Source organism: Pleurodeles waltl, chromosome 1_2, assembly GCF_031143425.1.
Source record: "Pleurodeles waltl isolate 20211129_DDA chromosome 1_2, aPleWal1.hap1.20221129, whole genome shotgun sequence".
Taxonomy (NCBI): domain Eukaryota; kingdom Metazoa; phylum Chordata; class Amphibia; order Caudata; family Salamandridae; genus Pleurodeles; species Pleurodeles waltl.
This window is the reverse complement of record NC_090437.1, coordinates 1309824040-1309840507: the sequence shown is the minus strand read 5'-3', so window position 1 is coordinate 1309840507 and position 16468 is coordinate 1309824040.

The following is a 16468-nucleotide window of genomic DNA, read 5'->3' as shown; positions in this document are numbered from 1 at the left end:
TACGCCACAAACCTTATGGTCACAGGTTCGAATCCCAATGGATCCACTCAGCCTGTCATTGTTTTGAGATTGCACCAGGATGCCCCAACGGGTGAACATCTGTCATACACCTTATGTTCTACCAGCTGCCTGGCAAGCTTCCTTAAACTTATTGGCAGTTATTCAGGAAAAGCCTGATCTCTATACATTTGTTATTTTGTTGAGCAGTTTGGGTGGCTTGCAGGTAGTTTTAAGTTCATGTCTGGTTGTGGGGTCAGTTCTAATATCTGTCTTGGATAATCTTCGTCTGGCGGCCTTCATTGGTGGTATCAGTGCCCTGGTCTTGTGGGACCTTTCTGAGAATTTTGCACAAATGTTGGTCAGCCACCTCCAAGAAAGTGGCATTGGAAGCTCTGTACTGGGCAGGTTCCACGATTTTCTCGCTACGAGCCATTAGTCTGAGCCGTGGAGCCCCAGCTCCTTTACTTCTGATCTGCGGGTTATCTCAGACCATGTCCCCGGGAATCAGAGAGCAGCCCCTTTCTTTTTCATGTCTTTGTGGTGCCTCGGCTTCCTGTGACTCAGTCGCCTGGCTTCCACCTTCCCATGCAGACCAATAATTCCCAAGTACCCTGAAGATGGAGGATGTCTACTGTAGACAGTCCGCTCATCAGCAGTGTACCACGGTGATCAGAGACTGGAGACGCAGTCCATGGCTGAAGCCGCAGACTGACAATGCCACCATAGAGGGCAGGTGCACACCTCATGGTCCAGGCTTCCGGCCTTCGATTATCAAGACCAGTGGATGAGCTCTCACCTGAAGACCACACAACCTCTCGCTTCCAGGTGAAGGAGCTAAGCGGGAAAAAAGTTAAGTCAAAACTTTTTGATTCTTTGCTTCATACGGTGGCCTTCACAAACATCTAGGAAGCTGGGGAGAAGGAAGGCATGTGAAAGGGGTCAGTAAAATCCTAAATATACAATCTTCATATTGTGGATAAGCCAGTGTGTCCCCTCAAGCATGTGGAATGATCCTGAGTGCTGGATAAGTTTGTGGATGTTCCTTGTCACATTCCTAGTTTTCCCAGTCAATTATTTTGCTGTTCTCCTGTTACACCTTCTTCCACCTGGGTGGCGCAACATATTCTCTCTTTTTATAACATATCCCAACTCCACCTATTCGAGGGACTCGAGCTAAACAGGCTGCCAGTTCGCTGTTTCCTTTTTACATTCTCAGCCCTTAACTGTCTCTTGCCCCACATCACAAGGGGCATTCAAATCTCTACTTAATCCTTCTTCAGTGTTGGCTTCGTGCTTTCTGTCTACAGCTACCAAAGAATGGCCCAAATCTACTAAACACCTGGCCAATGACGTCATCGGCACGCGGCTCTTAGCAAATACCATACGCTCCCAGTCAGCGCTGTGCATTTTCACATACGCCCGGACTATCTAATTTTAAGTAAACCTTGGCCAATATCTCTGAAGTGCACTACACTTAATAAAAAAATTACATATATATATATATATATATATATATATATATATATATATATATATATATATATATATATTATATATCCAAAAAGTAATTTACCGCACTCCAAAATTCCTTTAGGCAGATTTATTTGTAAAAATAGCAACCACCAACGAGTTTCAACTCCTTTTGAGTCTTGTTCACGGTTATGGAGTACGGTAAATTACTTTTTGGACATACAATATTCTTCGAGGGTGGTCTCCCTTGTTACCAGCACCGGCAGCTGAGTGAGCCTTTAAGAAAATGACTCTGACTATTTGGATAAAATATATATATATATATATATATATATATATATATATATATATATATATGCAAAAAAAAAAGGAGAACTCTGGGAAGTTCCCAAGTTTAGGTGGAGAGCTGCTCTAGTAAGGAGCACCCTGCAACACCGGCAACACTCTAGATTTGCTCACCTCAAATGTCTGCTTATCTAGCAAAGTTTTTAAGCATTGGATCAGCACAGTACTATCCACGCCGAGCTAGAGAGTGACAAAGGGCCTGATTACAACTTTGGAGGAGGAGTTAATCCGTCCCAAATGTGACGGATATACCACCAGCCGTATTACGAGTTCCATAGGATATAATGGACTCGTAATACGGCTGGTGGTATATCCGTCACTTTACCGTCACTTTTGGGACGGATTAACACCTCCTCCAAAGTTGTAATCAGGCCCAAAGTCTTTTGCCATTTGTACAGCAAAAACTTTAAGCATAGGATTGACACCGTGTCATCCTCGCCGAGCTGTAAAATAACAAAAGCCATTTACCACTCCAGGCACAGTATTACAGCTTTGGACTGGTCAAATACCATCCAAGCCAACCTGGAATGAGTAAAGCAACCCCTGACACGTGTTTCGCTCTCATTAGGGCTCTTCAGAGGGGTACAGCTTTGTCCAGACACAAGGGAGCACCCAGTATATATATATATGTACATACACCAGCAGCTTGATATTTCAGTTTAGCTCTCTGTCCGTTCTGAGATTTTTAAAAATGTTAAAAATGTGTGCATTACCATCGAAAGAACATTTTTCAAGCTCTGTATGGAGACATAAGGTTTTAAGATATCCCTCGTCTTTTTGTCCTAATTAACCTCCTACTGTCTGGTTTTCACGCCTTTATGCCTACATTTCTTACATCATTCATCTGTGCTGCTCCCAGCATAAAAGGATGATGGGAAAATCCCAGCTAGCTTAAAATCTGTCAAAGTGCTGACAGTCGGGCATTTCACAGCCTCTGGGGATTTCTGGGGTGAATTAAAATGGTTTAAAATGACAGGAAAGTTTGCAGGGAAGTTGGGGTGGGGGGGGGCAATGGGGCAGGATGAGTCGAGCACTATTCCGAAAACACCGCATGCAACTAGAGTATCTCTTTCGAACACAAAGTGGAGTTTAGCTGACAGCGCAACATCTGTTAGATGAAGTGTTTTGTCAACACAACATATCCAGGCGTGTGCCCTGTGGTGTTGTGAACTGTGAATGCTAGAGCAAGATGATTGACACTCGAAACACAAAACACACATCTGGAAACAAGGCGAGTATCTGAATACACACTTTGTGACCCCTGCAACCCCATTGTCCAGACTCACCCCACATTTGGTTTTAATGCGAGACTTTACACCCTGACATGGCCGCCGATGGACAGTTCTTTTCACCATTCTGGAACAATCATTTTAAATATTCGATTTCATTCACTGAAGAACTGCGACAGCAAAGCAGCAACTATGACATTTTCCAAAAATACTGATACCTTTTTGGAAACTGGAAACGATTTAGGATGGTTTTATAAAAGTTATACATGTATAGTTTTGACTTCTTGTAACTCAGAATAAACTGTATGATAAACGATGAATACCTAACTAAAGGATTATTACAAACACAGGGCTTCACTACATAAGATAACAAAATACTTCTGTGTAAATTACATCTTTGCACTGTTCGTTCCATCCAAACTCAAAACGGAAACAGTGTTTTCTGCATTTCTTTTGTTTGGACCATTTCCCTCCACCACTTGTGCATATTACAGGTGTTTGTGTAGCTGGCAAGCCCCTGCCCCGTCACCAGGCCTTCCTCGCCATGAGACATTCCTCTCGGATTAAAACACCAGTGTGGAAATAGCTCTGAACCGTGGCTTGGGATAAAGCGCTTGCAGGTTTCCCAAACATGCTAAACTATGCAAATGATGAAATGGCGCTCAGCAGGGCCGCCGCCATCTTGAAGTTTTAATGAGCAGCCTTTTGTGGGCAGAAGGCTATTACTGCCTGTGCCAGGAAGGCCCCTCAGCAGCTGTATAAAGATCACAGCAGAGTGCGCAGTGATCAGTACCTAATAAACCTCAGCGCTGTGCGACTCACAAAGCATCAAAGCCCGCCAGCCCTGCAAAGGGGCGTATTGTCGAAGGGCGACAATGAAGGCCTTTACTCCTAACGCGTACATCCTCTCCTGGCTGGAACCGTGACATGCCTGTGGCTGGCTCTCTTTGCATGTAGCCCCCTCTCCTGGGAGGAATTGTTACAGGAGAGGGACTTAGTAGAATCCCCACCTTCCATGGGCTTAAATCCCAATGTCTTTAACTCAATACCCCCATTGTCCTCCCTGGAGAAGTTTAAGAGCCGTTCGCGAAACACCTACAACCGAATCTTTGGTAATTGGCTATCGCTGCATTTGTTCCTCTGTTCTATTGATATTATGCATTTCCCTATAGCAGTGGTTCCCAACCTGTGGTCTGGGGACCCCTAGTGGTCTACGGAGCCTCCTCAGGGGTCCGTGACTGCTTAGAAAATAACTAATATTAACAGATTCATAAAGTGTATATAAATAAAGTGGCAAAATATACAACTGAAAATTTAAGAATGTACTGTAAATGTCAAGGCATTTGAAATTGGAGTCTACAAATTAAATGAGTATCCTCAGATTGATTTGTGGGAGCAGTGCGGGTGCATCAAACTGAATAGAATATAGTGCAGACATTGTGTGGCTTCAATTGAATTTAGAAAAGTTTCGACCTTCCTATAAAACATTTTTATTTTTTATTTTTTGTACTTATATTTGTTTGCAAATTAAATAAAATGTGTTGTCATTTGTCTGTTTGTTGAATGCTTGTTTATTGTTTTGTATTGTTTGCATTTAAAATCATCAACAATGTTCAGGCCGGGGTCCCAGGCTTCCAGTAGTGACTCCGTGGGAGGGTCCCCCGATTCCAATAATAATTCAGTGGGGATCCCTGGGTTCCAATAATTTTGAAGTGGGGGTCCACAGAAGTCAAAAGGTTGGGAGCCACTGGCCTGTAGCACAACTTGTGTCTATAAAAGTAAGAGCAATTTGAGTCACCTACACAACAGCTGCTGTAAATATACCTATGTATATGGAACTGCACTTTTTGTTAAAGTTTTTTTAAGGTTGCTAAGTAGAAGGGCTTGAACCATAGTGGCAGCAACACAAAACCTAAGAAGGCCGAAAATGCACTCAAATGCTTACTCCCAACCCGCCATAAGGCATCAGAGTGCATATGTCAGCAAGAGAGTGGGTGTGAGGGTGTGTTGTGCTTCCAATACTTGTGTGACCAAGTCCATGTAGTCAGAGAAGAAGGCAGTATTGATTTTTAGTGAATGAGTGTGACATTGAAACCGATTTGTAGATTTCTTCATACGCTCACGGCCAGTGCTTTAAATGGGCCGGTACTCTCCGGTACTGAGTACCAGCACTTTTTTATTTTGAGAGGGAGAGTACCGGCATATCTCAAGAAAAACGTAATACTTTTAATTGGAGAGTACCAGCACTTCTCAGAAACAAGCAGGTACTCTGATAGAGAGTACCTGCACTTCTATTTTTCCATTTAAAGCACTGCTCACAGCGGTACAGTACTGAACGGTCCGCAGATCAAGCAGTATGACTGTATTTTTGGTATTGTTTGGTTTGGTTGCATTTCTTTTTCCTGTGAAACTCCCATTTATTCCATGTTGGACATTGGATCAGTGACTGGTGATGTAATTTGGTGTGTTATCTTTGATGTCATGTGTGAGGTAATGTATAGTACATGGTATGGATGGGTGTTATGTTACGTTACCCCCTTAAGTGTTTAAATTTCCAAGCCTTTCTGGTTGTGCATTCTTGACACTGTTGTACACCACACACCCCTGCAACCTTGGCTAAGTTTTAACACTGAGGGGTATGATGCCCTCGGCAGGGGAAAGATTTTTGTTTTACACAGGTCTTCATACTTCACGTCTGCCTCTCCTAAGCATTCTAAAAAGTAGATATTACTGTTACCCAAGTTGATGGTATCTAGTTACTGATCTTGGAAAGGTAGAAGGTTGAGCATGGCTTTGCTGCAATTGGTACCGATAGCCTTCAAATCACTGCAGATGTCAGCTGTGGGAGTTAATTTCCTGAGTTATGCTGGTGGCCAAAAAATGGGGTTAACATCAATCTGTAGGGTATGCCAACCTCACAAACTATGGTACAAAATGAATTGCTCTGCATGGACTTCTGTGTCCAGAGACCACTGTTTGCTCTCTGCATCAGAAAGGATGCACCAATGAATTTCAAGTTAGAGGCGCTCACTGCAGAGTCTGATGCCTGTAAGGCGCTCGACTTCGAAGGCCTTAATGTCAACCGATGATGGGTACGGCAGTGGCAAAGTGGCATGCTTTCTGAAGGACCCATAGGGTAAGAAAAAAAAATTCAGCCTGTTCAAATTGTGAGAGACCTTTTGTAGACCTGTGGGGGACAGGGATTCGTCTGATTCCCTCACTTCTCAAGAGACTTTAAACAACTTTTTCAAGCAAAGTAAGTCCAGAAAACAAGACGCTTGTGATGATCTCTACCCGAAATATGAGCCACACATGGCAGTAAAGTGACAGCAGAAAGAGGAGAGGAACCATAACTGAAGAGTTAAAGAGTAAAAACACTATTTCTACAGAAGAAAGACCCTTTTAGGTTGCAAGAAACTGACAGAAGGCATCGAGCATCAAAATAAAATGCTTTTCAATTTGCTATGTCTATCAGAAATCTTTGTTAGATACAGTGGCTGGAATATGGAAAAATGCATATAACTTTTGTTGGGATGCTCATCCTCACAATATTAACCTTTCCCCATAATCCTAAACTTGAAATGGACCAACTCTCACAATGCTTTTTCATTTTTACTAAAATGTCTTTGAATGGTAACTACTAAGTTTGCTGGATGCACGATAATCAAGGGTCGCAAGAATCATGCAATTGTGCAGCTGCAGAGTTTTCCACATAATTATGGAGTTGCTGCATTTTCCACAAGCTCCTCAATATGCACATTTCAACAAGCGAATACTTTTTTGCCCGCTCTCAAAGGGATCAAAAGTGACTAAAAAAGGCAGCAATGGGTTGCCGTGCCGTGGAAGGCCCTTCATTAAGGTTGACTGGTCTATTTTTTGTTGCACATTGTTATTATCACAAGATGGGCTGCATTATGCCGCATAATTTGCATTTGCTTGTTGCACTGCCGCATAATCTGATGGTCCTCTGCTGCATAGTCCATCGGCCCTGTATATAATACACATTCAATTACAGGAATAATAAATACATTATTCAGTACTCATGAAAGCAGTGAAATAAACGTAGGTCCCAATGTAAAGAACTTTAAAATACGAGTGCAGTGGCCACAAATTGGGTCAATTCACACATTCCTTTGGGTTAGTTGCCTTCATAGTTGTAGTCTTTCTGTTTCTGGTATATTTCAAGGCGACACCTACCAGAATGCAAAGACTAGAGCGGAACCAGGTGTACTTTTCAGGTGCCACAGAACAATTTGAGGTTAAGGTATAGGGGTTGTGCTTAGAATCTAAATAAGTCTCCTTAATTCTCTAGAAAATGTCATTTTGAAATTAAAATCGGGGTCGGCAAAAAGTTGAAACATGAGATTGTTAAAAGTAGTGTGGGAATAGTAAAAAACAGATTCTTTCCTAATGTTGCTAACTAGGGCGATTCTCTGGTTGGTGCAAACCTGGTTAACTTTCTGTATTACGAGTCCATTAAAGAAAAAACGCTGTGATATCTAATTTCTCCTATTCCAGTTATCTTTCTGGCCTTTTCCCCTCCACAGAAAGGCATTTCGCGGGAGAGAGTTTTTTCCTTTAATTTTCATTGTCTGTAACGTTTGTTAAACTCCACGGAGGGCAGCGCTTGGAAGGCTGGTGCCTTTTGGGTCTGGCTGGGAAGTGTCTTTGTGCTCTGCACGCCCAGCAGTGCTGCTCAGGCGGGGGATTAAGCGATAATTAAGTAGCGCCCTATTCTAATTCAACAAGTGAAGCTCTTAATCAGCGGCAGGGCACCAGCATTAAATGTTCTTATTGCAGATCTGTTTGTCTTGGGACAACAAAAGCCAAAAGCCTTAAGGAGTTCCTCTTTCAGGCAAAGATCTAAGCCACTTTATTAGCAGAGGAGCAGAGCTCCCAGCAGCCGTGCGGGTTTTCTGCTACTTTCCCTTAAACTCACATTCTGTTGGCAGCCATCTTGGATTCCAGGGCTTTAAACGATGTCTTGTCATGTAGGCCCTGGGGCTTACTTCATGTTACTGGTTGTTTGTAGGCAGCTTCTACAATGAGAATACAGGAACGGGTCAGTTGTATTCTTATTTTACATTACCCTTCATTCCTAAAGTTAACAATAATAGTTACGGTGCTTACTTGGTACACTCTACCATCCGTCTAGTCCGCAGGTGATAACATGAATTATTTATTGCACAATGGTACTCATTTTATCAGCCTCAGAAAGACAAAAGGCTGAGCAGATCCACCAGGGTTTCCACCTGTGACGTTCAGGTCTCTATAGACCTTTCCGCCTATTGCTTGTATTTCATCACTGAACTAAATTACCTGCTTAGGTTATGTCGGATTTGTGTGTTATATTAATTTATGTTGGAAGTTACGTTCATGTCATGTGATGTTGAATTTCTCCACCAATTACCAGGATTAAGGGTTCTTGCCTATCAGGCTTGCACATTCACCACTGCAGCACAGAAAAGAACGAAAGATTCCTACACATCTTATCAGTGGCCTAACCTGGTAACATGACCCCCCGGTGCCCCACACTCCCCTTATTACTGAATATACATATATTCATACATAAATAAATGTAATCAGATGCTATGTTTATTTTGCAGTGTATGCTTTATTTATTTTGATGATTGACAACTATCTTGTTTATTTATTTACATATCATAGAGAGCTATACTTAAGTCAAGGAGAACAGGCCCGGCTTTAGCGCTGGTGGTGCCCAGTGCGACAATCTTTTTTGGCCCTGCCCCCTCATGACCCTTTCTACGCGAATTCCCTTTCTACCATCCTCCAACGCTGACTCTCATGTCTCCATAGCCCCTCTCTGACATACATTTCATTTTTTTATTAGCGCTACTCATAGTTCACTCGCACTGCATGGTACACGTTCTTTGTAGCAGGCCCATTAACCCTCTGTGCTACTTTATGATGTGGCAAAACTGTCACTAGACAGAACTCTGATCACTCCAGCAGGAACAATAATCACCAGAGTTATTTTGACATTCATCGTTGCCTGAAAACTACTAGACATGCAAGGAACTCTGAAGCACGTGCTTTAAACCAGAGTTATTTTAAGCACAGCACACCCTTTCCCAAGTTAGCGCCAGGTGCGGCTGCACCCGTCGCACCGCCCTAAAGCCTGCCCTGAGAGAGAGCATCCTGTCCGGGCAGGGTATAGGATGATGTTAAAGCTTTTACAAAAGCTCATTGGAGGGTTGCAATAGTGTGGCTAAGAGAGAAATCTTGACATAGGACCTGATTTAGATTTCAGCGGACGGGCTACTCGTCACAGCGGCGATGGATATCCCGCCCGCAGAAATACAAATCCCATTATTTCCTGTGGGATTTATATTTCGGCAAACGGGATATCCGCCACCATTGTGACACAGTAACCCGTCTGCCAAAATCTAAATCAGGGCCTTAGTTACCACAAAAAACAGCCAGCGGAGGACTGGAGTCAAAAGGAAGACGTTGGTGTGTAACAAGGACTTTAAATTCTAAAGATCAGCAGTAGTAGGGAAATGCTCATATTCAGGGAGAGATGTGGGAAGGGAAAGAGAGCACATTTCTTCCTGTCTTCTCTTTCCTTGCCTTTCAGTCTCAGGAAAAATGTTACTTACCTTGGAAAGATGGAAGGCTGAGACTTGCTTGTTGGGATTTGTATAGGTCATTTATATCACTGCAGAGGTCAGCAGCGAGTGTTAATTGCACAAGTTGTATTAGGGGGTAAAAACGTGGTGAATTCAAGTCAACGGCAGCATGCCCTTATATTACATTGTTTAAAATAAAGTATCTTACGTCAAACTATGTTGGGTGTTGTTCCAACATGCATTATAGGACCAGTGATGGAACAAGACTTGTGGGCGCCCCCCTGAAAAGTACATGGAGGGCGCCCGACCCAGTCAGGGGCCCACCACCCAAGCCCAGTGCCCCGGGCAGTGAGTGGTCAGTGTACTGTGCTGAGGGAGCCTCCTGGAGCTCGGGCCCCCAATGCACCGCGGAGGAAGCAGGGCTAAGGTTACGCCACTATATAGGACTTGTTCAATCCTGTCCAGACACACTTCCTCTAGCCCTCCAATTGCTATATATGGCTAGGAGCACCCTACATAAAACAACAAATACATATAAGCATACTTTAATAAATAAAAAGATAATGTAAGTGGAAGGGTAAATGCCTTATGTATGTTATGGAACATTAAGGTTATGTTATGTTAGAGTTGTATATACTATTTATACGATTGGGCATGTTATGTTAGATTTTTTCATGCTATGCTAGATTTGTGCTGGATCGCTCACACCTTCCCAGGCGTCACAAAAGACCGTCAGGTACAAACACCTGCGAAAAAAGTCTAAACTTTGCAGACAAAATCCAGAATGAGACATAGCGGGTCTGAGGATGTTCCTCTCAGATATGTCGCGTGGCTGTTCTTGGGGGGAAACGTCTTTCACTTGTATCTTCTCTTTCTTCTGGGTAAGCAGCTGAGTATGCTATTGGTCAAACCTGAGTCTCCATTGAGCCCCTGTCCGCCATGTCAAATAAAGAGAAGTTGCTCTAGTTTATTGCCATTACCTAAACCACTCTCTTGACTCTCCGTTCATTAAACAGGCATTGTCAAACCCAACACGATAGGTGTTGGCTGCCAGCCTATAGTCTTTCCCAATGTGTGTCTTTCTAATGTGTTTGTACAGCTTTTTTAGACAACTATTAAATAAAATGGGTGTCAGTGCATAGACAAGCGTTCACACGCACCAGCAGCGAGCTTTCAATTTTTTAAAATAAATTGTACAGAAATATTCAAAGATGTTGCACATGTAGACAGATGTCTTTGAATGTCTTTGTAGTAAAGTTGACATCAATATTCCAAGATGGCCGCCGGTGTGTATGCATGTGTGAATGAGCACATACAGATTCCCATCTTGGGACGGGTTAAAAAATTGCTGCCCATGCCTGCACATGCGCAAGTGTGTGCAGCCATCTTTGAATGAGTTAGAACCCCATTCTTAAATGGACACCACTGATGCTGCTTGCAGTTTGCATGTGGGATGCGGCAACTGCAAACAGCAGTGAAGGCCTGGTACTAGTGGGTGGGAAGTTACCAGGCCCATGCAAAGGTTTTAAAAAATCAATTAAGCTTTTTTTCTAATAAAATAGCATTAGGCCACAAACCTGGCCAGCGGTGGGCATTCATTTTTTAGTGATCGGTCACCATTACTCAACGAGAAGGAAGCAGATGGTGAAAGTGGGCTTACACATGTCCCATGCTAGGTTTCATTGTGCATTGTAATTCACTGCTACCATTTTCCTGTTTACTCCACTGGGAGTTTTTACTCTAAGGGGCATATTTATAATCTTTTGACCCAGGGCAGTACTGCAAGGATTCTTGCTGCACTGCCCTGCGTCAAAAGAAAAGGGCAGGAATGCGCTCTATCTATGAGATACAGTGCATTCCTGTCCTTTCCTCCTGCGCTGGTGCACAATAAGCTGCCATGCGCCATTGCAGGCACCCTTGCACCATTGTGTAAGGGTGTCTGCTTTGCAAGGATGATTGTTTTTGTGCAGGAGGAACACCTTCATGCACAAAAATAATCACAAGAGGTGTTTTTCCTCTTTCTATGTGTGCTGCAGAATGCAGCACAAATAGAAAAGGGAAAAACGAGGAGAAATAAAGGTATTTCTCCTCTTGCACCTCCCTTACGGTTCCCCTGGGAGGCAGAGGCTTTTGCCACATTCCTAGGTTTACAAAATGTGGTAAATCTGGGAATTTGTCAATTGGCATGGGTGTTACGTGGGAACATCCACCGTAATGTCCACAGCACACCTCCCTATCACAGGGAGAGGCAGTGAAGCGACTTGCGCTGCGTTGCCTCAGTCCATATCTGCAAGGCCATGAAAAGCCCCACAGGGTGGCTTTATGTGGCCTTGCAGATATGGCCCTGCAGTGTGCTCCGCAGGATCGTCACTAAAAGTAATGTTCTGGCGGCGCACAGGTGCTTGTAAATAAAGCGACTTCAGAACTGCTGCTCAAGGCCTCCTCCTCTTGCATCTGGATGCTGGTAATCCCCTACTTCATGGCCTCCCAGACTCCACACCAGCACACCTTGAAGGCATTGTACACCCTGCAACATGTCTTATCCTGGGCTTCAAGAAACACAGTCACATCACCCGCATACTGCTGGAACTCCATTGGCTCCCCTTGCCAGCCCGCACCATTTTCAAAACCAGTGGCATCATTTGCAAAGCCACCACAACCAGCATAGCCGCTTATCTTGCAGACAAGCTCACCATCTCTAATGGTTCTTGGCACTTCCGTAGCCTGGACACCATCAGACTGCAGACCAAGGAGTAAAGAAAAAGAAAAATAACAAGGCAGCAGGCCTTTTCCATCTATGGCACCCAGGACCTGGAAGAACATTCACTGTTCACATTTAGGAAATAGTTGAAGGCGCAACTCTCTAAAAACACTACACCACAATCCATTGGCCAGGAGGGTGACTGTATGGAGTCTGAAGGCACCAGTGGGATGGAGGGCGAGGGGAGCTCCACGACAGGGACAGGACGGACACCAGCAACAGCGACTTCTCCTCTGATGGGAGCTCCCTTGCGGTGGCGGGCACCTCTGTGCCCATCGCAACAACAGGTACAGCCGCCACCCCCTACCAGCACCGCCCTTCCAGCAGCCTCTCAGTGTGTTTCCTGTGCCCGCTCACCCAGGAGGGTGGGCATCTCCTTTGCACCAGGCACCTCAGGCCCTGCCCCAGTCAGCCCTGCTGCCCTCAGTGAGGAGGCTATTGACCTCTTGAGATCCCTCACTGTTGGGCAGTCAACCATTTTTAATGCCATCCAGGGTGTTGAGAGGCATTTGCAACAAACAAATGCATACCTGGAGGGCATTCACACTGGGATGGTGGCCCAACAGAGAGCATTTCAGGCTCTGGCCTCAGCACTGATGGCAGCCATTGTCCCTGTGTCCACCCCGCCCCCTCCAACTTCCACTACCCAGACCCAATCCCCTCTACCTCAGCCTATCCCAAGCACACCATCAGACCAGCATCCACACACATCAACACACAAAAGTGGCTCAGGCAAACATAAGCACCACACATCCCACAGGCACTCACACAAGCACCATACCCATGCAGACACACCAACATCCACTGCCTCCACTGTGTCCCCCTCCTCCACGTCCTCCACCTCCACTCCCAGTATCGTCTCCACTCACACCTGCATGCACTACATCCTCAGCCACTACCTCCACTACCACACCATCACCACACACCGCTCACGTGCAATCACCACCCCCACTACCATGCACACGTCCCCTGTGTCCTCTCCCAGTGTGTCTGTGAGCCCTCCTCCCAAAGTATACAAATGCAGGCACACACCCACTCAATAGCCATCCACCTCACAACAGCCTCCAGCCCATGCACCTTCACCCAAACTCAGCAGACGTACACCTCCTACAACCACTACCTCTTCCTCCACTCCCAAACCCCCTCCATCTTCCCATCCCAGTGTGTCTAAAAAACGTTTCCTAGCTTCCATTGACCTCTTCCCCACACCTCTCCCCGTCCTTCCCATAGGTCCAGGATGTCCAGATCCCATCCCAGCACCTCAGCTACAAAACCTCGTCCAGTGTGGTCCCTGCAAGTCCGGGAACATTGAAGGCGGCACCCATCAGGGCTGCCAGTGTGCCACCTAGTGAGGCCAAGGACCACCCTATTCCACCACCTGCCAACGTAAAGAAGGGGCCCACATGCCGGAGAGAAAAGCCGCACCAACCACCCAGCAAGGCAGGACAGTGGCAAGGTCAGTGGCAAGGTCCCAGCAGCGACTGCCAAGGTGGGGAAGGGACACAAGGGCAAAGGGAAGTCAGCTCAGGGCATGGAGCATCCCGGTGAGGGACTGGTGTCACCCCTTCTGCAAGACAGACCAGCAACCTGGACGGCGATGGCCACTGCCGCAACGTCTGCCACCTGCACCGCCACCTGCACGTCTGCTGCCTCTACTACAGTCCCTAGCATCATCCCCAGTGGGCACCCTTCAGAGACTGCAGGAGACAGCCTGGTGTTCCCCTCCACAAGTGCAGACACCTGCACCACCGGCAGCATCTCTGCCGCAGACACCGCCGCAGCCACAGCCACCCGCCCCGCGACGTGCCCAGCCAGTACCACTACAGCTGACATCAGCAGCATCCCCAGTGGGCAGCCATCCGAGGCTGCTGGAGACGTCCTGGACCCTGCACACACCACATGAGGTACCACAACCAACATTGGCACTACCAGCAGATGGCAGGCTAAGTCGCCGCAGGGTGGAGTGTGTCTCTGCCTCCATGGTGTATCATGCTACCTGTTCCCTGAAAATCTCGTGGCTCAGAAACCCAGGTGAGGGAATGGGAACTGCCACACCCCAGGTGCAGCATCACTGGGCACCAAGCCCCCTCCAGACCCAGTGGAGAAAAGCATCCACAACCCCAGTCCTTGGCCGGATGAAGCACTATGGGCACCAATCTCCCTCCAGAACCAGTGGAGAACAGCATCCACAACCTCAGTCCTTGGCAGGATGAAGCACTCTGGGCACCAAGCCCCCTCCAGAACCAGTGGAGAAAAGCATCCACAACCTCAGTCCTTGGCAGGATGAAGCACTCTGGGCACCAAGCCCCCTCCAGAACCAGTGGAGAAAAGCATCCACTAACACAGTCCTTGGCAGGATGAAGCACTCTGGGCACTAAGCCCCCTCCAGAACCAGTGGAGAAGCCACCCACTTGAGAGACTGTGGCCTTGCACTCCCCAGGACCAAGCAGTGGGCAAACCACCCACTTGAGAGACTGTGGCTTTGCACTCCCCAGGACCAAGCAGTGGGCAACCCACCCACTTGAGAGACTGTGGCTTTGCACTCCCCAGGACCAAGCAGTGGGCAACGCACCCACTTGAGAGACTGTGGCTTTGCACTCCCCAGGACCAAGCAGTGGGCAATGCACCCACTTGAGAGCCTTGAGAGACTGTGGCTTTGCACTCCCCAGGACCAGGCAGTGGGCATGGAGCTCCCTCGAGGAGCAGTGGCGTCGTCACATCATCTGTCTGAGGTGCACCCCCCTCCCCTTCCCCCTGAGGTGCCTGTGTTTTTTTCAACCTGATGCCCCTGCAGTGTTCTCTCCGTTTTGAGGCAGGTGTCATGTGTGGGCTTCGCCCATGCTTTTTGGGACCACTGATCCACGGACATTTAATGGAACAGTATACAGACTTGTGTACTTGCTGTAAATATTTGTATATACTGATCATTTCAAGTTATTTTGCCCTATCTGAATTTTCGATTATTACACTCATTGAATTCATTTCATTTGGTCCTTGCGTTCTTCCAGGGGGTTACGGGGTGTATCTGTAACGTTGCTGGATCTGTTAGTGTGTATGGTGTTGGGGGTGAGGGTGGGGGTGGGGGTGTTGCGTGTCGCGTGTGTGTGTGTCACTCTCTTTTTCCTCCCTGTGTGCTAGGTGCAGTACTCACCGTGGTCGTCGCCGCCATCTTTGATGTTCCTGGTAGATGAGGCGGTAGACCAACATGGGCAGGACCTGTAACTCGGGCTTCATGGCGTCCTGGTTCCTCGTTGGGTGTTGTGAGGTGAGTGGTTTCCGTTCCAAAGTCTGTTTCCGCCATGCTTTTGATGGCGTTGGTACCGCCCCGGAAAAGCTGGTGGATTGGTGCACTGTAATAGTGTGGGCGGTACATTGTCTTCCGCCTGTCTGTTGGCGGTTACCGCCGTGGTGCTTGTTGCTACCGCCGTGGCGGTCAGAATGTTAAAGTGGCTGTCTGTGTTGGAAGTTTCAGCCAGGGTCGTGATTCCATTTTTTTTACCGCCGGCCTGTTGGCGGTATTACCACCGCTTTAACACCGACCGCCAGGGTTGTAATGAGGGCCATAGTGATTACGCATTTCCCAACATGTGAGGATTTTTTGAAGTATATGGTTATGATAAGTCATTACAGCTTTCTAGAGCTAATGAGGTAACAGAGAAAGCTACCCTATAACCCTCGCCCATTAAACTCATGTTCACACTAATTAGCAGTAATTGGTATTTCACATTATAGGACAGAGAGTCTAGGTTTTACAAAGAGATTTGGTTTGTGTAAGGATTGGACAGATGCTGTTTTATAGAAAGTGTGAAAATTACTTTTCGCAATAGTGAGATGGGCGACTTTTCGGACAAATTCTGTTTTTCACAATCCTTAAAACGTCCCCATATTCACTCAGCTGTTTCATTCAAACACTTTCAAATGAACAGATAGATTTGTTGCTACCTCAAATCGATTAGTCACAGAAGCAAATCAGTGTGTTACAAAAACTCAAAGACTCACTATAAATAAACTGATTTTTTAATTGCAATCCCCAGAAGCAAGTCCTTTTTAATACCAGTGTAGTTGATCAAGAT